The 25,162-nt window shown below is 33.2% G+C and overlaps 2 protein-coding genes across 2 annotated transcripts in view; both read right to left on the reverse strand.

The window, feature by feature from the left end:
- Positions 1–25,162, reverse strand: part of LOC121126087 (venom peptide isomerase heavy chain) — a 157,000-nt gene that overhangs the window by 51,802 nt on the left and 80,036 nt on the right. The window lies entirely within an intron of this gene.
- The window catches only part of LOC121126257 (uncharacterized), a 119,559-nt gene that overhangs the window by 16,988 nt on the left and 77,409 nt on the right, over positions 1–25,162 (reverse strand). The window lies entirely within an intron of this gene.

Here is a 25,162-nt window from a genome sequence, read left to right on the forward strand (position 1 = left end):
ATGATTATGTGACCCTCGTTCCTTTATATAACTTGTGCTCTAACAATCATACAAATGATTTGATAATTTGAATAAACTCATATTGTTAAATCTTAATTTCATTACAATGTCAAAAATTAGGGAGCTGGGAACCACTTTCTAGATTACTAAGTTGCTATTAATCATTTTGCATTATTACCCTTTGATCTCCACATGAATTATTGAATTACTAAATATGAATGAATGTTTGCTTTTTTTTTTAGATTTTATTATTAAGAATTTTTGAATAATTAATTTAAAAAATTTTCAAATTCATATAATTTTCATATATATATCTTAAATAAAAATATGTTTTTCTATATTACTATAAACAAGAGAAGTAGCTAATATTATTTTCTAAAAATATACAATGAACACATGTTTCAAATATTGATTCATGATAGTCTCAATACCTCTAGTGAGAGTAATTCAGAGCAATAGCACTGGATCTTGCATATTTAATGAAGCTTTACATTTATTTTCTATAAATATTGGACTATACTTTCTTTCAAAGATAACTTTATTTTGCATTATTCTTAAGTTCATAAGTCTTCATTCCACTTTTTTTATTTGTTTGACGTTTTAGTGATCAAGGGGTAAATTTTGCCCAAAAACGAATAAATCTCCAGAAAAATTGTTCGATGGCAGAAAAACTAAAATTTTTAACGTAGAAGTCACAAAAACAAAATAACAATTGGGAAATAAGTCTATTTAGCAAAAAAAAATACATCATTCTACGTATTTTTTTTTTTTTTTTCATTATCCAAAATACAAAGAATAACGTGTCTGTTTGTAGAATAAAAATAGAAATTATACAGTTTTTGCAAAAGTTAAATATAAATAATCATCATCCTCCTTTATTTCCAAACAAATACTATTCAAAAAATCCAAAAAAACAGTTGAAAGCTTAATATTGTAAAGGAAGCCTTTTAATAATAAAAGTAAATTAAGTCAAATACATTTTCAGAAAGCTAAATTGTCAAACATTTTTGATTTCAGATCATTTCAAGAGTTTCATAAGTTTAGTTATAAGAAGCTATGGGCAAGCTCACTCCTTTTCCTTATAACAAAAAGGAGCAAAAATACCTATACTAACCGCTATAGGCAGGGAAAATCATTCTGAAAAAGTTAATTTTAATCTTTTAATGTTCTGGGAATCCCCAGGAGAACCTATTTTCGTTATAATGAAAATAGAAATATCTTGCCAAGATATGTGCAATGGTCTTAAAACCAATTTCATATAGGATATATCTTCATAAACATCGACATTTTCATGAAAATTTCCAAAGGATAACAGTCATAAGGATCGATAAGACCGGTGCTTAGACTAAACTGGACCGAATCCTGTGGCTAATGACATAATATTTATTCATTTTAACCTTTTTTTAATACAAATATTTAAAAGTTCGAGTTAACGACTATTGTTCCATTAAAAGGCCTAAATCACTCATTGGAGGCGGAATTGCACTTCTTTGGAATATAATATAATACTGAAAGGTTTTAGAAAGACTAAGCTACCTACCTTGGTCACCTTCGGAGGACAAAGAGTCGTTCCTTTGGGGATGTCGTCCCTAGATATCGCCCTTGCAAAAGAAGAACTACTCTTGGGTTTTTATGTAGTAGACAAGATTCCTCCAAATTTGGGAGTTCCTTTTTTACGACGTCAGGATTTAAGTATTGACGTCAGGAATTGCTCCCTCTTCAAAAGACCGGCGTGCCTTTACCTCAACCAAATCACACGTGAGGACGAGTTCATGGAGTAGTTCCCTTTGTTCTTCTCTTTCTGGGATTCTCACACACCTGTTCAGCACTCTGTGAAACACTCGATAGTTACTTTTGGACCACCCTGTCTTGCTAGGGCTCGGTGACTTAGTGTACACAAATGGGTTTTTCTGAAGAAATAAGTGGGCTAGCTCCTGGAGCTTGGAGTTCTGCTAGTGTCATCACACTCCTTCTCATCGGTAGTGCACTTCGTACAGAAGCCAAGTGGAGGATTCCGCTTTTGTGGGTACTTCTGTCCCCTGAATCGCATGTCTGAGCTGGATTGCTATCCCCTTCCCAATATGAAGGACTTTTCTCTAGGGCTGGGAGGATCCAAAGTGTTTAGTAAGTTGGATCTATGAAAGGCATACCATCAGATCCCTGTAGAGGCTCAAAACGCTCACAAGACGGCAATCAATACTCCAGTTGGCCTCTTCGAGTATACTTGCATGCCTTTAGGGCTCAAAAATGCAGCACAGTCTTACCAAAGGTTCATAGATTCCTTATTCAGAATTGAGCTGGGAGTTTTGTTTATTTAGACGATATTCTTATTGCGTTCAGGTCCAGAGACAAACCTAGAGGATTACTCTTTCAAGTTCTGTCGAAGCTCCAAGAAGCAGGTCTCCGTCTCTCAGGAGATAAATGTAAATGGGCAGTACACTCTTTATATTTCCTGGGCCACCACGTTTCAGAAGAGGGAATTAAACCTCTTTCAAGTAGAGTCGAGACTATTTGAGTCTTAGCTCCTCCCAATTCTTGTAAATTACTTCAGACCTTTTTGGGAATGGTTCAATATTATGCAATGTTCATACAGGGCCTCTTTAACAACACGGATAGTATACCAAACTCAAATGGGAAGAAAAGAAGCAGGAATCCTTTCAAAAAATTAAAAATACCATTTCTGAACGGACTCTCTTAGACTTCCGAGAGGACAGCCCCCCCTTTTGCACTGACAACAGGCCCGTCGTTGATTGGGATGGGAGTTTCCTTAAAGAAATGCACAGGAAGTGCATGGCCACCATTGGCTTTTTGGTCCAAATCGTTGACTCATGCTCAACAAAAGTACTCGGCGTTTGATAGGGAGCGGTTTGCTATCAAGGAGGCCCTGGCACATTTCTGCTGGTCGCTGGAAGGATTTGAATATACATTATTTTCCGTCCACAAGGCCTTGAGTTCCACATTGAAATCGAGGAACTCCTCGTGGACGGCAAGATAGTTTAGATGTTTCTCCTTTATATCTGAGTTTCATTGTCAGATTACACACAAATTGGGGAAAGAGAACGTCGCTGCTGACATCTTGTCGAGACTGATAGTTCAAGTCAGATCTGAAAGGTTTCCCTCCTTGAAGAGCTGTGACAGAACCAGTTTTCAAACGATCATAGTTTTGATTTTAAGACAAGGCTTTTGTCACTAAGAAGTTGGGATGTTATATTCTAGTCGATTTTGGGACGGATATGAATTTCAGAGCTATAGCATTGTCAAACGAGTTGCATAAAAAATATATAATTTAGCTTACGGTCCTACAACCCCAAGCCTAAAGTTACATTGTGAGAGGTCTGCAAGTCATTTGCGTCACCTAATTTGAGAGAAAAGGTCAAAAATTGGACCCTGGAGTGTCTATCTTGTCAGAAGAACAAAGCAGTAACTCACCCAAGGCCTTCTGGTCCTACTCCGACTTCTACAGATCCTCCAAGATTTTGTGCACTTCATATAGAAATATAGTTTGGCCCTCTCTCAAATGGTTACATGTATCTTTTAACAGTTTTGGATAGGGACACAAGATGGACTTAAGTTATTCCTAGATGTGATACTAAGGCTAAGACCATTATAGAGTCTTTCTTTTCGGGGTGGATTTCAAGATTCAGTGTGCCGGTTTCTCTTCACGCTGACGGAGGAGCTCAATTTACTGGAGGACTTTGGAAGAGACGTGGATAAGTCCTCGTATCAAACAGGGGTTATAAGGGGTTATATATAAAAAAAATATTGATAGACATTTATTATTTAAAAAAAAAAATAGATTTCTTTACTCTATTATATAACTTAAAATAGTCATGAAATTATCGGATATTCACAAAAATCCTGCAATTTGAAAATAATTTTAAAATATGTATCATAAAAGTATCTGAATGAATATAAAAAGAACCAACCCAATAATCCTAACCATATTATTACATATACTTTACCTAATTTGCATCAATATTCAAGTAATGTAAAATGATACATTCACTATAAGCATAGTCAACCGACCCACAAGTCATCCCTTCAGACACAATCCCAACTAGTATACATTGGCCATCAATAGCCATTGTAAGAGGACTTCCACTATCTCCAATACAAGAATCATGAGGAGGATTGTATGTACACATTTTCGAATATGGACTGACGGGATAATCCTTACTATATTCACACTTTCACAAACTCTCCATACTTAATGTTTTCAACTCTGTCCTCATATTTGTTTGACTAAAGTTAGGAAAATACTTGTATAATGTGTGAAGACTGGTGATTCCCCATCCGCTTACTATATTCAAACCAAGAGTGGAGTAAATTTAACTAATATTTGTGGGTTAGACTTCCTATAAGCATCGATCCTTCTGGGATGGACAAACCAACTTTTGGTAAGCAAAGAGCCATCACATTTTCCCCAAATAAAAAGGGGTTACTCACTTGAACAATAGCTATATCATTTTTTAGTAGAAAACCCACATTCCAGCTATATTACGGATGAACAATTAATTTTTTTATAGTATGTCGCCACTGTTAAACTTAGTTGATCCTGACTTAATCTACGAGTATTAAAACTATTTATATTTGGATCAATTACAATGTCTCCAAAGGATTAATTTTATTTAGAGTACTCTGCAAGTCCCAGCTTTTAGAATTTTCTTAACTATTAAAATGATTTTTTAATCATATACTATCTAGAAAAACACTCAATGATAGGCCAAAAATATTACGTCTTGTTAAAATGTGTGTTGCAAGCGTGAGCTTAGTTTAGTTTAAAAAAAGTTTATTACAAATATTTGAACATCTTTTTTCTAAGAAATATAAAGAAGTAGAATTAAGTTTTTAATTGTGCTGCACTATACAAATTTATTTTTAGATAATATCTGGTTCAGAGTACGCCACAGAACGCGAAATCCGCTTCAAGTTTTAATTTTTTTAAGTTGTTTGGGATTGATTATTTTCTGTTACAAACTTTGGTCTACGAACAATTTTAAATCGTACGTCAAGGTATTACACTATATTATTTAATCAATGTGGTAATATAATTTCAATGTGAGCAAATGAAAAATAGATTTCATACGGAGTATATAAACTATGAAATCAATACATATATATCTATATATTTCAAATAAATTGATCATCACATATAGAAAATAAATAACCCATTAATTCCATAATCTATAATTAAAATGATATCACAAATTGTTATTTTATTTGTATACTAAATACTATCATTGATTTTTATCAATTAATTCAATTCGAGTGATTGAGATCGAGGGAAAAAGATGTCTTGACATCATTGCCTGTTCCTTAGTGTATATTTCAAGAGGAGTACTACCCAAAACTGTCTTCCTTCCTGCGGTTGGTGTCGATCTGAATCTATGAGTCCTTCCCAAGAGTGCTTTCCTTTGAATAATGTTTAATATTTTCCTTGCACTTTTCTTTGTAGTGATTGCATGCCCCCATACTAGACACCCATAGGAGATAACAGATCTGATTATAACTTCATACAATCAGAAAAACTTGTCTTAGGTCAATCCCCCCATTTTTGTCTTATGATTCCCTTGTCCATATTCCATATTCGAGAACACTTGGAGGCGTTATTTTACAGATGCTCTGTCCAGGTGAGTCCTTGATCAAAAGTTACAACTAGGTACATCATATTTGTGGCATATTCCATCACTTTGTCATCCATTTCTATAACGTGAAAAGTATTTTGATCTAAATTTATAGGCTTTCGAAAAGATGATAGCATTTGATTTTGTTGGGTTAAAGGCAAGACAATTTCCTATTCTGCAATCAATAAAAGTATTGATTTCCCTTTGCATGGACAAGGGTGAGGAGATGTTTTCCAATAATTAAAAGGAGGATGTCGTCAGCGTAGCCAACGACCTTGATTGCTCCTTTTTTAAATATACTTTGAAATAACGAGTTTTTCCATTGCTGCATCAGCTGAATGAAAGTGTATATACTCAAATGCACCTGTGTAAGCAAAACTGACAACAAATGTGCATTGTTGTTGCTAGATGTATTTTTCTATGGTATCGGTTATTTGCAAAAGAGCCGTCTCAGTTGATAACCCCTTTCTATAGGCATGTTTTGAGTGGAGTGTTGAAACGTACCTTTCCTCCTGAGGCTATTCTGATGGTGAAGTCTATCAATTGCAGGGCTTCAAATGCAAGTGGATCTAGGCATATGAAGAGCACCTTACGAAAGTTAGTAATTTCAGTAGTTTGCAAGTTCCACCTTAACTCTAATCTGAAGAGTATTACATTGGTGTACTATAATGTGAGCAACAACTTCGTCTTCAATGTTACTGTTCACCCTACAAATCAAACCGTGTAGTATTTTTTCTCTTTTCTGAGTTCCCTGATACGCTCCGCTTCATTCCATTCTTTTATTCGTATACTGACGCCCTTCGTAGTTAGGAATTAGGTATCTGATTGGCGCAGACACACATACGTAGTCTGTCTCAAGTATTTAATAGCTTTGTTCCATTGAATGATGGAAATATGGTCACTGTTCATTCTTATAATGACAATTTCGTTTGTCTCCTTAGCAATGTCGGCGTAAATAAACTTCTTTTTGGGCCTTTTTTTTTTTTTTTTTTTTTTGTATTCTTTATATTCCTCAGCAAGCCTTTGAGGAATATAAGTCCTGTTTGAAGGAAGTGTTTCACTAGGTCAGCCCTCTCTCTCTCGTTTCATAATGCTAGGGGCTTGCTTTGAATTTTTTTTTTTTTGTATCAGGATTTTTCTTCTGATTGACCTCTTACGAGTACCTTTTTGATTCCTTTTTTAGAACATTGTATTGGGATCTAACACTCTTGTTGTAGGTGATGGTTACCCATTTCATACCCATTGTTCAGTCAATATTATAATTATCTACCACATTTATACATCAAATAATATAGGTAATTATATATTAAATCTTTGTAGAGAGAGTTTGAACGATATAGAAATCCAAAAAGTTCTGTTCAATATAAATATTTTTTATTACAATTAGTAGAAGACAAAGGAACAGCTGATACTTTTTAATTATTGAATCCCTTGATAACTTTCCAAAGAAGAAAAGGAAAGATCCAATTAGACAAAAGTCAGTCAAAGTTCTTAAAAAGAGTTAAGAGGCTCTTTTATCACTATTTAAACGATTAAATAGATTAAAGAAGCATTTATGTCCTCTTGATAAATATTTAATATCACAGATGTCAGAAATGACGTGTACCTTATTAGATATTTGGTTTCATGAATATCTTTATGGAGAAGTTACTTGACATAAATCAAACATGTTGTAGCAATACTTGTATTATCAATAGTTAAGGCTAAAAAACACGATAGAACATATGTGATATAACCTAACATGATTGTAATATTTTAAACTCTCTATCAATAAAAACTCAAACATTCTCAAGACATTGCCTATATAACGTCCATATTAAAAAGCGTGGTGGAAGCAAAAAATTAGTTGTACACGCGTTATGCTATAACTTTGCATTTCTATTTACCTTGGGCAGCCATTTTTCTCACTTGGCTCATTGGACTACACGTTCTCTAGAAATTGTTCTCTTGAACTCAATATGCGTAGCGTCGTCTCAAGTTGCTTCTCGAGCAGTAAATATACATGTAAATGGAATTCAAAGACAATTCTAAGGGCAGATTGAATAATTGTAATAAAATAACATCACTTTGAGTGTGCCAGAGGGTACATTATACTTAAATCATTTTCGGAGAGGCCCCCATCAAATTTTTCAAAGTTTAAATTACAAAAGCTGTTGGAATATTCAAGTTTCCTCTCTGAGTACTTAGATAGGTTCTGTAGTCCGGAGTAAGATTGTTCAAAATATTTACCGCCATATAATCCTGTAACATTCATGCTCACTAATTATTCTTGATTCAATACCTCAGATCAAATAAGAATCTATAAATCTCTATAAGCCACTCAATTATATTATTTTTATATTCTTCCATTCCATTTCGCCCATGTTGTAGATAGTGAAAATATTTTCAAATTGCAATAAGCTGCAAAGTATGTCATTATCACCCATCATACCTATCCATTACAAAACCTGTTTCGATTTAATAAATTATTTTACTTTCAATACATTTAAATAGTTTTTAGACAAATTTATAAATCAATTCGCAGAAAAATAAAATATTTTATTCACAAAAAATAAGAGGACTTCACAAGAAAGTAAAGTCAATTCTTATTAAACGGTGTGGTTAGATAGGTAATATTAGGTAATTTTTTTATTGTTCAAATGTATTAATTGAGTCTATAATAGATTGTTATGAATAAATACATTACTTTTTATATTAAAACTTATGGAGATTTCATCTGTATAATGGACAATTAGTTAGTATTTATAATTAAGCTATTGAAAGAGTATTTTTACGTACGTAGTCTGTGCCAAGTATTTTGATAAATTTGTTTCATTCAATGATGGAAATACGGTCACCGTTCTTTCTTATAATGACAATTTCGATTGCCTCTTTAGCAATATCGGCGTAAAGAACCTTCATTTTTGGCCTGACTTCATTGTTGTTATCAGCAGTCATATGAGGAATATGAGTCCTCTTTGAAGGAGGGGTTTCCTCAGTTGTGCCCTTTCTCCCTTGTTTCATAACGCTAGGGGCTTGATTTTAATCTTTCGAGTGCCTTTTTGGTTCCTTCTTCAGGATATTGTTTTGGGATCTAACCCTCTTCCCCCCCCCCCTCCACAGGTGAATGTTTCCCATTTGACACCCATTGTTATGTTGATGTTATCATCTTACATATTTTAAACATCAAATAGTGAATGATGTATTTTATCTATGAAGAGAGAGTGGTTGAGCTATATTGAAATATGAAAAGTTCCGTTCAATATATATATAGATACATTTTTATGGCAATTAGTAGAAGACAAAATAACAGCTGAAAACTTCTTAATTCTTAAATTCATTCATAACTTTCCAACAAAGAAAAGGCGAGACAGTCAAAAGTCATATAAAGTCTTCAAAAAGAGTTAATAGGCTTTTATATCACTATTTAATCGAATTATTAGGTAGAAAATCCCTTATGTCCTCTCGATTTATATTTAATATAACAGATGTCAGACATGACGTGTACCTTGTTACACATATGCTACACACAATGCAACATTTTTATTTTTTTTTAGACCAAGTAGCCATGTCCCCCACAAAACTTTTTCTTTTTGAAATTGCTATAAAAAAAAGACAAATGGATATTTTTCAATAACTTTTTGATTATTTGAAAGCCTTAACATTCCGATTAACATTAAAAACCACTTTATTCATATGGCCGCCGTCGCTAGCCTTTCAGCAGCCCATTCTGTCGACCCAATTTTTCGATACATTTTCGATTGTGTGAGCTTCAATAGCTGCAATGGCGACTCCAATTTCGTGTTGCAAATCGTCAATCGTCTCTGCATGGTTGGCTAACATTTATCCTTGAAGGTTCCCCACAAAAAATAGTCCAACGGAATCAAATTGGAGTTACGAGGTGGCCAGTTGACGTAGCCGTTTCGGCTTATTATGCGATTGTCGAAGACAGTGCGCAAAAGGTCCACGTTAACGTTGGCTCTGTGGCACGTAGCGCCATCTTGTTGACACCAAATGTCGTCGATGTCTTTTTTTTCCATTTGGACAAACAAAAAATCTTCCAGCATGCCAGATAGCGCTCACCATTGACCGTAACGGCAGCTCCTTGCTCGTTTTTTCGCTTTCGGCAACAGCAGCAATGTTTTCGATTGAGCACACTGGACGAACACGGGAACGCGTTGTTTTATCCATTAACGAACCAGTTTCGCGCACACGCTTCACAAGTTTATCCACAAACTGCCTAGAAGGCGCTTTCTTTCGACCGACGCAATTTTCGTGCAGTTTCGTTTGAAGACTCTCCATTTTGGAAGTAAGTCCTCAGTATTTTCCATTTTCCTTCGAGTGTAAACTTAACCATTTCGTAAGTCAGAGACATTTTACAAAATATTAGACACAATGAAAATGTTACTAAAGCTGTGAGACGTCAAAAAAATGGTAGTTCAAAATGTAACTGCTAGATGGGCCACCCGTTATATATTAATCAAACGCTCAAAATCGAGGTTTCCGCACATTGCTTTAGCTGTGATTACAATTTGTTAAATCAACTGCAAACACCCCTGAGAGATAGAAAAGGAACACTAATTCCACTTTGTATATTATAAAAACATATACAGGGGCCCTGTCTAACGCAGTTTCAAGCAACCTACTAGCGGGAGCACCTTAGACGCGTTGAGCTTTTGCTACACACGCTCGTTGCTAAATGGGTATTTTTTTAGATCAATTAGTCACGTAGTTTTAAAATATTAAGCGGACACTCAAGAAGGGAGCCTCTACAGTCCAACACAAGAACAAAACTTGCATCTTTATATAACTAGCGTAGGTATCTACCATTACTCGGAGTTATTAGGCGTCGATTAACTTTGCTTCAATAATTTAAATATGTGCTTCCCTTTTCTTTTCTTTTTTCATATAACACACTGAGTTTTACATGAACGTTGAAACCTTGCTTTTTCTTATATTACACAATTCTAAGATATTATGCATGCACTCAAAAGCCCTCTACATACCAAAAATATTTTCTTTTTTAATTTATATATAATATTCATTAACTTAAAAATAATGTAACTAATTTAAATAATAATCATATATTTTTTCAAATGCAGCCGTTGCTGACTTTCTCATAGCCCCCTCCCATCTCCTTTATACCTAATTTAATTCATTCAATAAATATAAAGAAAGTCATAATTTGCAAAAATTGGATTTGTCCCTTAATCAATCTTTTTTCCTTTCCTTTATTTCATTATTACAAAAGAAATGTTGTGAATAGTAGATTTTTACTATGAAATATACTTACAAAATAAGGCAACAAGATAAGAAACTACTCTTAGTGAAGTACATTACATCAACACTAAAACAGTTTTGAATATTAATGAAGAGAAAGAGAAGTGTCTAATGGGCAGCTTAATAGTCTTTTTTGTACCTATTCAACTGTATTTTAAGGGCTTCGCGAAATTCCATGACATTATTGCATTTATAAAATGTAGAGCCAATGTGTCCAACTTAAAAACAATCTTGTTTATATGTTTGTATCATATATAAAAAAAAAAAACAGAGGTTGAAATGAAAACAAGTTTCTACTTTGATCGGTTGACCGTTGAAAAATCGTTGAAGTAATGTTGTTGTGTGGATATACTAGAAAACTTCTTTGATACTCAGGGAAGCAGCAGTTGGGAAAGTTAGCTTATTTCACCTGTACAACTACTTGGCCGGGGTGTATTACATTATATAGAAAGGGTCCTTGATGGTTGAAAATGCAGTTAAAACTGCTTTGGGTTACAGCACTTCAGTTCTACAATCTGAGAGCTGATTTTTGGTATAATTTAATAGTTACATATATTTTAATTACCAAGCAGTCAAATAGTTTTTGGAACATGAGTTTAGTTGCGTTTTGAATGATTTTGGTTAATTTAATGCAAAAGTTGCGATACCAAGAAGTACAGCTGATTTTTTTTAGGTTCTGAACACTTTAGTTACCAAGTTTCAAGGATAAATTTAACAAAAATACAGTAAAAATATTCGAAGTAGCTCGTTTAGTCTACACCAGGTTTAGCAATTCTGATATTGTTAAGACCCTTAATGTCTGCAATACCACCATTTGGAGGATCAACGATAAGTTCAACAATGTTGAAAATATCAGTGATCGTCATAGAAGCGGAAACCGATCAAATTAAAACCTGAAACGGCAAAAAAAGATTTTTTGAAAAATATGAAGAAGCCGTTGGTGAGCAATGCCATAAAAAAAAGCTGGTTGTAGATCTCCCCTACATATTGAACGACCCTTGCTCATTTAACAAATACGATTTGATCGGTGCAGAAAGATTTACAATGACCTGAGATTTTACGGAAAGAAAATTTTGTTCTTCTCGGACGAGAAGATAGTTATAATGGATCCTGTGTACAATAGGTAAAATAATCGGATCGTAGGTTTCGGAAAAGTCAACTGCAACCTCTGTGAAGTGTCCACCACCAAACATCCAGCCTCAGTAATGATACCCAGCATTGTTTCATCTGAAATTCATAAAATGATGAACTTGGTTCTCTGTTGGATACAGATTGATTAGCAAAGATTGCTTGGTGATTTTGGAATCAAAAGTACTTCCCTAGGTTCGTAAGATTACAAAGCAATCAAATGTAGCCAATTATTGCTTTCAACAGCACAGTACTCTTGTATATACGGGAAAATCGTGCAAGATTATATTGGCAAAAAAATGAAGTTCGGTCCGAAGTATTTCTGGCCACCACAGAGCCGACCCGAATCCCCTTGAATAGAGCAAATTGGTGGCAAATTGAAAGCAAGGCCTGTAGATAACGTCACAGCAGTATTGAGTCCCTAAAACAATTGGAGGAGAAAAATTGTCGATCAATGCGTAAGCACTACATTGTCAACGTGCGCCACGTTATGGGGTCACGTGGAGGGTGTGATTGAGACTGAAGGTGCTCAAATTCATACATAAAGTTCTCTAATGAGTAATAAACAAGTTTCAATTAAAAAAAAAACTCTATAATTTCATTTATAGCCACTAGGTGTAATTAATTGTTTAACGTTCATTATGATCCACGGCCCAGTATTTATGTTTAATGAAAATTTAATGTCTCCATCAAGGTTTTAAATAAAATATGTGTATTTTTTCTTTTATTTTCAAAGCCATTCTTCAATCCAGTCTTGGGCAAAATATGTATCAGTAAGTAGAGTAAATATTCGTGTTCAAAGTAAGACAAATTGTCCTATCCTTACAAAAAATTGATCAAAAAAATCTACATCTTTAGTTGAGCTTAATACTTATCACTTCATTACTTGAACTAATAGCTTATTATCAGAGACTATGATAATATTAAGTATTTAAGGGTAGATCCCAAATGAAAGTTATGGACTCAAATGGGTATATTCACAATCTTTCATCCTCTAGATATTCTTGCTCTATTTGAAAGTCTGCGAGGGAAGGGATTTTCCAGCAATCAAACAGAAGAAGTCCATAGCTTGATATATTTAGAGAAGTCTTTTTGTCCTAATTGTAGAATTAACTCTGTACCTATTAAATTTTATGGAGAAAAATATGAATTTGATTACTTTTTTTAGGATGTGAAGATATTTGATATTGATTTGGTCAAAAAATCGGCCAAACAATCGTGTCAAGGGTAGCCCTTATGAAATTTACAGAATATACAAGACGAAATATCCCGCATCAGTAATGAAGCTACAAGCTGTGATAGAAAAAGCACTGATTTTGTTTGAAGAAGGATGTTGATTAACAGCAGCCAACAGATAGGTTATCTTAGAGAAAAAGGTTTTTCCGTAGATCTCAAAATTAAAAAGCTGTTTTAAAAGTCTGGTCGAGTATAATGATTCGGCTCATACTGCAAATATTATTCCCGAGTGAATTGCAAATAGTAGTAATATTTAATTTTAATATTGTATTGGAGGATAACTACAAGCAGCTAAGACGGGGGAGAAGAAAATACACAAGAATATTACCAAGAATTACACTGATGTCGAAATTCAATTATATTCAGAATCCAAAAAGGACATACAATTATAATTCGGATACTAATCATAAGGTCATTTGAAGGGTTTCTTTGTCTTTTATGAGCGCACTCACATGTTGAATACGGATTGTTATTCATATATATCATGGATAAATGGTAATAAGCACTTGAAAAGAAGTTCTCCATAAGGAATTAAATATTAATGATAAAACTTATGAAAATAAAGCTTATTCTTTGGTTACCTACTCAAAAATAACAAAAAAACAACAACGAAAGAGCATATAAATTCAAACAATTAGCATCACTACTCCTCATTGTGGTAAATTTAATCAAAAGACCATCAAATACACACAATCAATATGGACGACTATCAAAGGATAGAGAAAATTGAGAGAGACTATATTTATAAAGTTTTTTGAGTTTTTACTCTCACCTTCAGGTAAATATCGATGCCAATTGAGAGGATATTCATGATCAAAGATGCTTTCATATGTGAAATATTTTTTGTATAATAAAATAAATTATTTTTAATCAAAACTTCTCGAGCAACCAATCTGGGTCAGTCTTATGCACGTTTTTATGTGGCCATCCAGTAGACTTGATCTCAAACCCCTAGACTTTGGAGTTTGTGGAGGTCTGGGAGAATAATATGTGTGCCACCTGTCATCCAAATGAGGATTCGCCTGAACTGCCATCATGACAGCTAGTTAGGCAATTGACCGGGCCTTCATCGTGAAAAGCTGTCATTCTGTTCGAGAGCGTTTTGAAGGTGTGAATGCATGGAATGGAAGTCATATTAAATACAAATATAGCTAAATATAGTATTTAAACATATTGCAAACAAATTTTGAGTTGTGGTTTCTTGAATCGAAAAAAGAGATTTTTATGGAAATAAGAAAAGACACACTGTATACAATACATACAACCATATCCTACTGGTCATCCTTCCGTCAATTATACCCTTTGTATTCAAATTTTGGGATGTGTTGAGATGCTCCAAATGTTTAATATATTTTAGAGGCCAGAGTTGGTTTATATGACTTTATTTGGCTCCAGTATGGTTTATCAAACAAACATCCGATTCTTTCATTATGACACAGTTTGTATTGTTCCCGAATTTGTAGGTGTAAATTGAGGATCTTTCTTGAAATATACAAATGTAATCTATTACGATTGTAAAAGTAAACTCTCCTGTTTTCTTTTGTGATGAAGCATAACATATTCTTCGTAGAAAGTCAAGGAAAATAATGAAGAAATGGTTTGACCTAAATACATATCTTTTGTTTATTTTTATTAAAAGAATAAAAATTGATATGCTTCATTAACCATCTTGAAAGGAAGTTGAATTTAAAATGCACTGGAATTTATATATATTATTTCATAAATTTATTTTGCAAAATATACCACAACCAATAGACAATTGATTATTAACTTAACATTCATAGAATGACAAATACATTTAGTATCAAAAAATATTACTCTCTTAATTGGCTTTGAATAAACTTATCACAAATATTATATTTGTTCTGCATAATATGGCTCACTGGAAAGTGATTGTGGTAAAAAGGAAAGAGACAAAAATTGTTTTAGTAATTTTTTGCTTGACCAAATTCTTGTGGGTAATATCATTACTAAGCGATATCATTAATCAATATGGCTGTGGGTAATTTGATTGGAAGACAAAAGTATCGTGTGCAAATTTGTTGCCATTTGTATTACGAGGATGCTATGAAATGTTCCCACCTCAACGTGCAAATGGTAGCACTCGTAAATATAAGCTAGTCACATTTAATAAGCATCTGTTCACAGTTACTCACGAAAGTTTCACCCTTTTTGGACGGGCAGTTGTTATACAGTAGTCGTTTGAGTGCCTTGATGTGAGTGATTTTGTAAAGATGGACAAAATCGAGGATCGAACTGTCATTAAATATTTGTTTGGAAAGTTTAACTTCTTAATTGATTCAAACAATAACAATAGCAGACTTATAAAGGCTTGTTGTGTTCAAATTTAACACGCCTAAGTCAGTACAACAAAAGCAAAAGTATATTAAGAACAATTATTTTGCTGAGAAAAACGCGGAGTACTATTTGGAAGGGTTACAGAGATGGAATCATCTGTTGGAGAATTTTGTAGACTTCAAAGGAATCTATGTTAAAATATGGAATATCTCGTATGTTCGGAAACGTTCCAGTATATTCGGACGATAAAAGTATTGAATAATGAAAAAACAGGCCCTTAAAGACCCCAATTAATATTTTATAATACACCACGGCTCATAAGTTGGTCCAAAATGGGTCAAATTCTACTGTTTCTGCATTTCCAGGCATCAATGACCTCTTCTAATCAAACACACCGCCCCATGAATGTTACAAGGGGTTTTAATGCCCAAAGAAGCAGCAGTTGAAGAATTTAACCGGCCTTGAAGCCCAGACTTTCATCCCCGCTATCCATGGGCTGAGCTGTGTTTTTGAATATCGAAAGGGTTCCTTGATAATTAATATATGATTTGTTCTATTCTGAGTAATAAGTAATTTTATTTTTTTTCACATAAAAAGAGCATATTGCTCATGAAAAAAACATCTAAATTCTATGGTGAACAGTATAAAATTATGCTTCTTTGTCAAAGTAATAGTCCGTAATGGAATAATCGGAATGTAGAAAATGTATTTAAAATCACAATGAAGATCTTTCAAACTGGGCGGAGAACGGAGAAAGTCAATAATGCATTAATGTGTGAATTTTTCTTTACTCTATTTATTACCTTATCTTCCCAATTTTGTATCCTTTAAGAAAGTAAAGCTTTAATAAATAAACTATTGTATTTTGTAGTAAGAAACGACTAAGTCATTTCTTCTCAAATATTCTATTCAATGTGTAAATATAATTTGACGGTTAATGTCAACTGTTCATCAATCTACCCAGCCAAAGTCTTTCTTTTCTAGTCAACGCCCAAAACTACAGAAAAAATGCAAGTTGGATGGCTAATAGCATAGCCGAGGACGTCTTGAAGCATATAAGCAACCTCCGTTATGGTTCCCGACGTCTTCTTGAGTGAGAGCAACTTTATGCCGTCCTTTATCCTCCGGCCAATTTGCTGGCCCAATAACAGAAAAAAGGAAGAAACTAAAAAAAAATGATTGTTCAATTTTTTGTAGCCAGGGAATACTTAATACACAGACTACTTACATACTTACACATGGATGAATGCATTTTTTATGACTTATATACTCTTAAAAAGACTGCTACACAAAGTTTGTCTGTCTGGTTATTGCATTAAGATAGATATGCAATCCAAAATACGATTTATTCATTACCAACGCATGTCAATTTTAGTCAGTTTGATTTTTTATAATTTTGATTCATTTTGCCACAAATGAATTGTGACAGGACAAAACCAAAAATGCTCTTATAGGATTGGATAGTCAGTGTTAAGGATCTATGATGACGTCACTGGTAGATATTCATGATGATGTCATTTGTCAAAGATTGTTCTATGAGATGTCCTTTGCGTCCAATTCGTAAGTGTCCTCTCACTTTAAAAGGGGATTGGACGGGACATCAAAATTATGGGACGAACTCATTTCTACCACTTACTAACGAACAAAGAAGAAATATTCAGAGTAAAAAGGCCTCCGTGTAGTATTTTGGCTTCACTTTGACGGGTTTTCAACTCCTGGGTTTGTCCTTACGGTTGTCCCAATCAGCAAAACAATTTCTGATCCCACAGATTGTGGCTTTACTGGCAAGGCCTTCATGATGTCATTGGTGGTCCTTCACACGGGGATTTAATTATGATGGCTTTCCTTGCCTCCATCGCGGCATATACAGCATTTTCATTTACAACATGTACATCAATCACAGGCTTTAAATTTAATCAACAACACCTATTCAAAACTGTATTTTTAAAAAAGGTATCATTACTTTGTCTACACCCGGTATGTTTTGACCTACACCAAACCACTGAAATTGAGTCACCGAACCTCTAGGGTTCAATCAAGCCCCCGTTATGAACAGCTGCTCTAAAAAAAGAATTATTGCCTATCTTTGGTCTAAATTGATTTAAAAATGCAGAACGAAAACATATATATGAACTTAAATATAATGATAACACTATACTATGTGATATAATACCGTACAAATACTATTTCAAATGAAAAATGTTCTCCTATTTATAGAGGTAATTCAATTTCTCCCTCCAAAATCGTAAAAAAAAACAGCTGATATTAACATGGATCTTAATTTAGGTGTATCATATGTATAGCTCTCCCCTTTTCCTTGTGCTCTTACCATAAATACATCTCTAATAATATCAAAGAATAATTTAAAAAATGGGGAAACAACCTCAATTACGTTACGACGGATCAGGTTTACCTTCTTTAAGGACCAACAAGGAGACTGAACTGGACTTCATTTGACCCAAATGCACTGCAATCCTCAGTCCTAAATAAGGGCCAACAAAAGACTACAGATAGGGATCTATAATGACGTCACTGCTAGAAATTATAGCGTGTTATTGAGGGTAAGTAGTAGCGTTGTGCTCAAGTGGAGTGTTAGTAAAAAAAAACTGAGTTTATACTTATCTTTTCTCTCTCATATATCCTCAAGAAGAATATCTACAAGGTTAATTTACAAAGTTGGTCTGCAAAGCTTCCAACCTCAACATGATGAGGGCATAACTCATCAATAAAATTTAGCCCCATCTATTAAGAATCGGGTTTGAGTTATTTACGAAAGTTTCAGACATATTGGAGGTCCAGTTGTTATGCAACAGTCGTTAGAGGGTGTTGATGTGAGGTTATTCGTGAAAAGGGACAAAAATCGAGGGCTGGAGCTGTCGTTTAAATATGTTTTATTGTGTGTGTAACCTTTAAATTGATTCCTTCAATAGACGACATATAAATGCTTGTTGTTTGTAAATTTGACGCGTCTAAGTCAACCCAACACGAAGTAAACGAGTCAACAGCAAAAAGTGTCTACAGAACAATTATTTTGCAGAGAAAAACACCCAGTACTATTCGGGGGGTTACAGAGATGGGAGTATCGCTGGGAGCTGTAGAAAACAAAAAACAATTGTATTTAATGTTTGGAAACTTATCCGACTACCCTCGTATATATAAGTAGATTAAATGAGATGAAAAATACTACGAGTGGCTGCAAGATCTATAATAATGTCATTTCTCAAAGTTCCTCAAAATTTAAGATCAGACCAGACATCAAAATTTTGGGACCGATACATATGTACCTTGCCTAACTAATGACTTTTTACTACCTCCTCTGTTAGTAGTAGTGTGTTATTTTTATGTGTAAACAAGCTTTATAAGATCTTATTTTTTTCCTCTATTCCCCAAGGCAAATATCAACACATATATTTACTAAGGGGGGAAAAAAAGATTTTTTTCTTCTCTTCGTTTTAACTTCATTTAAGAGATATTGCCTTCAAGCAGAAGAAAGGGGGGCTAACACGTTGATGCTATATATTTTTCTAAGTGATTTTTTAAAACATGTTTATTTTTTTGTTAAAAGTTATTTTTCTTTTTGTAAGAAAATATGTGTTCTTAATGATGTTTCCCATGCATTTTTGCTTAAGAAACCATTTCCTCTTTTATCCAACAACAAACATGATAAATACTAGTGTTATCTTTTTTATGAGAAGTTTGGTCTGAACTAAAATAACAAAAAATGATTTAGATTGCTTCTAAAGAAAAATTTGGGGATACACTCTATAAATTTGCCAGCAGGTCCTCCTTTCTCATTCTATGACGGACAGCGACAATTTCAATTATCACAACCTTTTGATATTAAAAAATAACTTATCTGAGCGAACAATATAAAGGGGTGTATTTCATCTACTGGGTCTCTTAATTTAAATTTTAATGAATCGGAAATGTATTAGTTGATTGCCTTCAAAGCTCGGATAAAGATAGGTTTTGTTAATCAAGCTTCCATATGTAAAGATTCTACTCAATTAAAAGCGAAACAAACGAGTAAAATTGAACAAAAAAGGAGTTACATTTGGAATATTATCTCACGCGGCATGTCATATCCAAGGAGCTCAAGTAACCTTCAGTGAGACATATCTTCAGGGAAAAAAATCAGTTGGAATCATAGTTGGGGGTGTTTTGGTTGTGGGTAAAACGATTAAATTTAGGTCTAGGGGTTTGAGTTTGGGCTTTGGACAAAAATATCACAAACAAATATCTGTCATGGACCAAGTCTCAACACTAATAAACGCACACACAGCTGATAAAAGATTAGTCTTATGTACTTAAAAGTAATGTAGGCAGATACGTCCAAATAAGATTTATTTGTATACATATATTGTAACTTCCTCATATCTAAAGCAAGAGATCAGTTAGTATAAAAAAAGATGGGAGAAAACTGTCAAGGTCTAATTTATGAGCCTTCTAGCTTTAATTAATCATTGATAAATATTTGTATATAAAGTAGTGGTTGTGCAACTCTTTACATCCCACCAATATTTAATAATAAAAAATAAACTATAGTTAACTCGTAATCAGTTGTTTACATTTAGAGTTGTGAGAAACAGGATGTAGAACGCCTGTGAAACTTTTTGGAGTTTCAAACTGAACAGGATTACTTATTTTCGAAAGCTTTTATTATTATTAACCAAAATTTATTGTTAACAAACCTTGAGTGCCTGCAAAAGCAGAGCATCCGCAGGTTGGATGTTGCTTGTTGTTTTAACGGCTAGCCAGAAACGTTTTATGTCAGAAATTCCTCGTTGCGATCCACACCGGACAGACTAATGTTGGGATTGCAAACTTCTTAAGCCTGGACAGGCTCTTTATTAAGGGAGTAAGTAAGAAAATGGAAGAGTCTGGAGATAATTATGAAATGCCAGACAGTAAAGAAGGGGTTGCATTATGTTCTGTGTTTTTTTATTATTATTTTTGACTTAATTGGACACGGTGTTTGGCCTACAAAGTCTTGGGATCTCAACCTCTTGCAGTTTTTTGTATAAAACGCAGACAACTGACGCTGATGCTCCTCCTATAACCCAAAATCTGAGCCATTGGCAATTATATGGAATAGTATGTCATTTTTTTATTCAGCTTTCATTTACCATTGGTTTGTATTAATATCGGATGATTAGATTAGACAAAAATAAAAAATGGTTTTGGTTGTTAAATAGAGGTAAACCCTATAATTCTTGAAGATAAAACATCTAAGTATAACGCAATAGCCAATGGAGAGTGACGTTTTCTGTTACGTCAATGTGGGAAACCATCAAAGCAACATTCGTTGAGGTTTGAAATGTACGCCAGCAAAAAATAAGGGGATTATTTATTTGGATTCATTTCAGTAGGTTTTTCTATATCTCATTTACACGCCAAGTCAACGTCATTTTCAAACATTAAAAAGTGACTCTTCCTACTATTATGCTTGTTTTTTTCTTTTTACACTAAGAATAAAAAAAAATTGAAAAAAAATCTGAAGACTCTTTCCAAATTAGTTTCACAACGTACAATCAATACAAATTCTGAAGTTGATATAAGCTTTTCAAAACTAAAAGCCATCACGGCAAGTGATAAAAATTGGGTGCATTTTTTAAATCGACCGTTTTATTTATTTGGCAAACTGAAAGGTGAATTTTCTTTTCCTCAGCTATTGCTATTATTATTTAATTCCTGAGGAGTGAACTTCCTTTTCTAGAGCATTCAAATATATTTGAAACCTTTTAGAACATTATTTGTGCTACTAAATGAAGGAGAGTAACCTTCAAGTCTTGTTGTAGAGTTGTAATTGCAAATCTGTCTTGGACTCAGGGTAGAATTGAGAATCGACATCATAGCAATTCTTATCCCTTATGTATTTATTTCCCCCGCCCTCCTTGCTACAGCTGCTTGTAGCTAATCTAATGAAACGCCATGACAGTTATCAAATTATCAAAGTTACCATGTCGTTTTTTAGTTTCTCTATATTTAACATGCCCAAAATACACCCGATTTACATTCCTTTTATATCAATATTGATCACAGAGTTGATAAACAGATATCATATGATAATATAATCAATAACTTTGCAAAGAAAGTCGAGCTATAGATGACATTTGTGCTTTTTATATGTTCGTTATTTAACTCATTGTATTTTATGATATTTGTATGTTGAAAGGATTTTTGCAATTCAGCAAAACTTGATTAGGTTGTTTTATTTATACTTTATAATATTATATTAGGGTTTTTTATTATTGGCATTTATTTGTATTATTGGTGATGTTATCTGTGTGACTTGAATAAATAATTTATTTTTATTTTTCTGTTAATTTTACTTTGGGAGGGGGCTGAGTAATTATATTCATTTTTATATAATATTCCTTCTGTAACACATGTTCAATACGTTTATTTATTCATCAAAATTCCGAAAATTAAATATGATACTATTATCAAAAAGCTTATAAGCATGGTGCATTTGTTTCCAAGATGTTCAATATTCTTTTTTTAAAGTTAATTTACAACAAAAAGATTGTGTAAGGGATAGTCGAACATACAATTAGAAATATTATAATTTTCTATTTTAGTAATTAAAAAAAGTTTTTTTGAATATTGTAGGGCTTGGCTTGACTCAAAATAAAAACAAACGGAATTATATATTTTTAGTTCAGAGGGAAATTTTGGACGTGATGCACTCATAGGGAATTTGAATACTCACAGTTTATTCCAATTGTAAAGTACGACCCTACATATATACTTATTTGTGTATTCGAAATTGCTCCAAGTTATTTGCTCAACTATAGCAAGTGTTTTTATTGTCCTTTGTCACCCACTATTATTGTTTAGTTCATTTGAAAAATTTCATTTTTCTCATATCTATGAATCATTAAGCAGAAGTTTAATAGAAAATACGTATTTCAATATTAAAATCATTTGAAACGAAGTTAAAAAGATGTTGAAAACCACAAATAAATCAAAAGTGCAAACAGAGACACTAATCTATAGGGTTTTGCAGGTATAGGTGTTATTTTGATATTCAAAGAAAAATTGCATTTTTGGAGATAAATGATTTGAGGTTTATTTTAATGTAAAAAAAAGGTATTATTAGTAATGGAAAACAAATTCAGCCAAATGGCCGCCACACCTACGCCATCAGGACTGAATTTTTTTTATGAAACTTTCCATCACCAAATCACAAAGTGGATGTTGTATGCCTTCAATAACTTCACAATTCCATCTGGTCTTTAATCGACCTTATTTTTCACGTGACCTCAAAGGGAGAATTTGCAAGGTGTTATATCGCATGATCTTGATGGCTAATTGCGATCACCTCTTCAGGATCTAACACGTCTGGAAACTTGTTGAATGTAAACTTTGTCCAGACTAATACTTTCCAATTCTGGCTATAAAAAATCATTAATAGTCATCCTTGAATAAATATAGGATTATAGTTTCTCCAGAATACTACCACGAGGTTCCCCTTTACATAGGAGAAATATTATTTGTCATTTTTAAACCTTATACCATGCAGCTAATGCTAATAATAGTTTTAATAAAGTAGTACCATACGTCACCCTCTCATCTTCTCCTAACGCTCTACAAAAATCCTACCCCTTCTTCAAAATACTAATTCCTTGTGGGCGCTTTAATTAATTGCCAACAATTTTATCAATAAGTTTAATAAACTCAACAATTCCCCTTTCCCTGTTCACTTGGCTGTAGGAAAAATGTATATATATTTTTCAAACTACAAAACATATCATTTTTGATTGATGCCTTATAGAGTAAATTAGATCCAGGATTGCACACATCAATCATTCCTTCAAATATTCGACATTCACAATTCTTTCAATGCATTCTATAAAAAGTAAATGCATTCAAATCACAAAAAGTTTTGTTATTATTTTCTGATTGCTTCATTAATAAGATATTAGACAGAAGAAATGCCAACAAAAAGTGCAAATTAGTCCTTGAAGTTAATTAACTATAATAGTAGATATTTGTGATCTTTCAAAACAAAAGCAAACTGGTATGTTTTTTCTTAGAATTGAGAATCTGACTATGTTGGTATTAATCGAGGAATAGTAGTAGTCAAATTATAAATTCAATTTCTTTTAATCCTTTAGGTGTGTCGCAAACACTACTTTTACTAGCTGAATTATATCCATACAATAAAATAGTTATAATGTGATAGATTTGGTAATTAAAAGAGGTCATAACGGTTTCAATAAAAGTCGATCCTTACAAATAAAAGATTATAAACTACAACTAAAATCCTTTAGTTTTTTAACTCATCAATGGCTAACTGAACATCTGGATAAACTATTCATTTTTAATATAACACAACTTCTTTATTATGATTGTTCATTTTTTTATTCAATGAATTATTTTATTTTACTGTTAACTTGTAACATGAATATTTTGATGTCAAGTAATCTATGGATAAAAAAATGTTTCATCAAGAGACGCTCATCTTCAGTACAAGAAAAATATGATGAACAACGAAGGAACTTGTATTAAGTACAACAACTATGTCATGCATACCCCTTCCTCCATACTCACTAATAAAATAAAATGGAATTAGAAGTTAAATCTGAAAGGTAAAGATTCCATTTAAAAAATTCTTCGATGAAATTGAATCATACTTGATAATTGCTTTTGGAGCACTTTCTCTAAGTTTACCCCTCAAAAATATGAAATTTTCTGGCAAAATCTAGCATATTTCAGTAGCTTCAAGATTCATTACTTACATTACAAATGAGAGTTTTTAATAGAAGAATTGATAAGTTACTTTCTCCCAACCACTTTTTAAAAAACGTAATTATTCTCATTTCGAATTGTTATTTATTGGAAGATTTTTTTTTCAAGGTTATATTTAGGAAGTTGCTTGACTATTTGTGTATCCAGATGTTAAATAATCCATGACTCATCCGAGTAATTTGACTAATAAGCATATAATTGAATCAAATATGTCAATTAAATACAATTTATAATAGGTTAGGCTGTTTATTTAAGTTTGATCTTATCTATTGATACACTTGATTTAGATTTTAATAAATCAGAAATTAAATTGTCGATTGTCTTTAAACTCGGTGAAAGATAGGTTTTGTGGCTCAAGATTCCATATGTAAAGTTTTGACTCAATTAAAAGCAAAACACACGAAAACAAGTAAAATTAAGCAACAAAGGAAATAAATTTTGAAGCTTATCTCACGCGGCATGTCCACCATGACCATATCCAAGGAGTTTGAGTAGGCTTCAGTGAGACGTGTCGTTAAGAAATAAAATCCAATCGGAACAAAAGTATTTGGCGTTGTGGTCAGCACAGGCGAAATCTACCCTCCCATTTTTGTGGAGAGGAAGGAGCTACTCAATGCAGATGCTTACATTGTACTTCTAGATAAGAAAGTGCTCCCTTTGGCCAGAGAAAAGTTCTGGGAACACTTTTTTTTATCTCAAGACGAAGCTCTATGTCATAGTGCCGTTAAGACCCAGGCCTTCTTATAGGACAACTCTCTGGACTTTTGGGACATCAACATATAGCTACCCTCCTCTCCAGACGCAAACCCCTTGTACTAATCTACCTGGACGTGTCTGGACAAGAGGGTATGTGCTAGTCCTCA

This window comes from Lepeophtheirus salmonis, chromosome 11 (genome assembly GCF_016086655.4).
Source record: "Lepeophtheirus salmonis chromosome 11, UVic_Lsal_1.4, whole genome shotgun sequence".
NCBI lineage: Eukaryota > Metazoa > Arthropoda > Copepoda > Siphonostomatoida > Caligidae > Lepeophtheirus > Lepeophtheirus salmonis.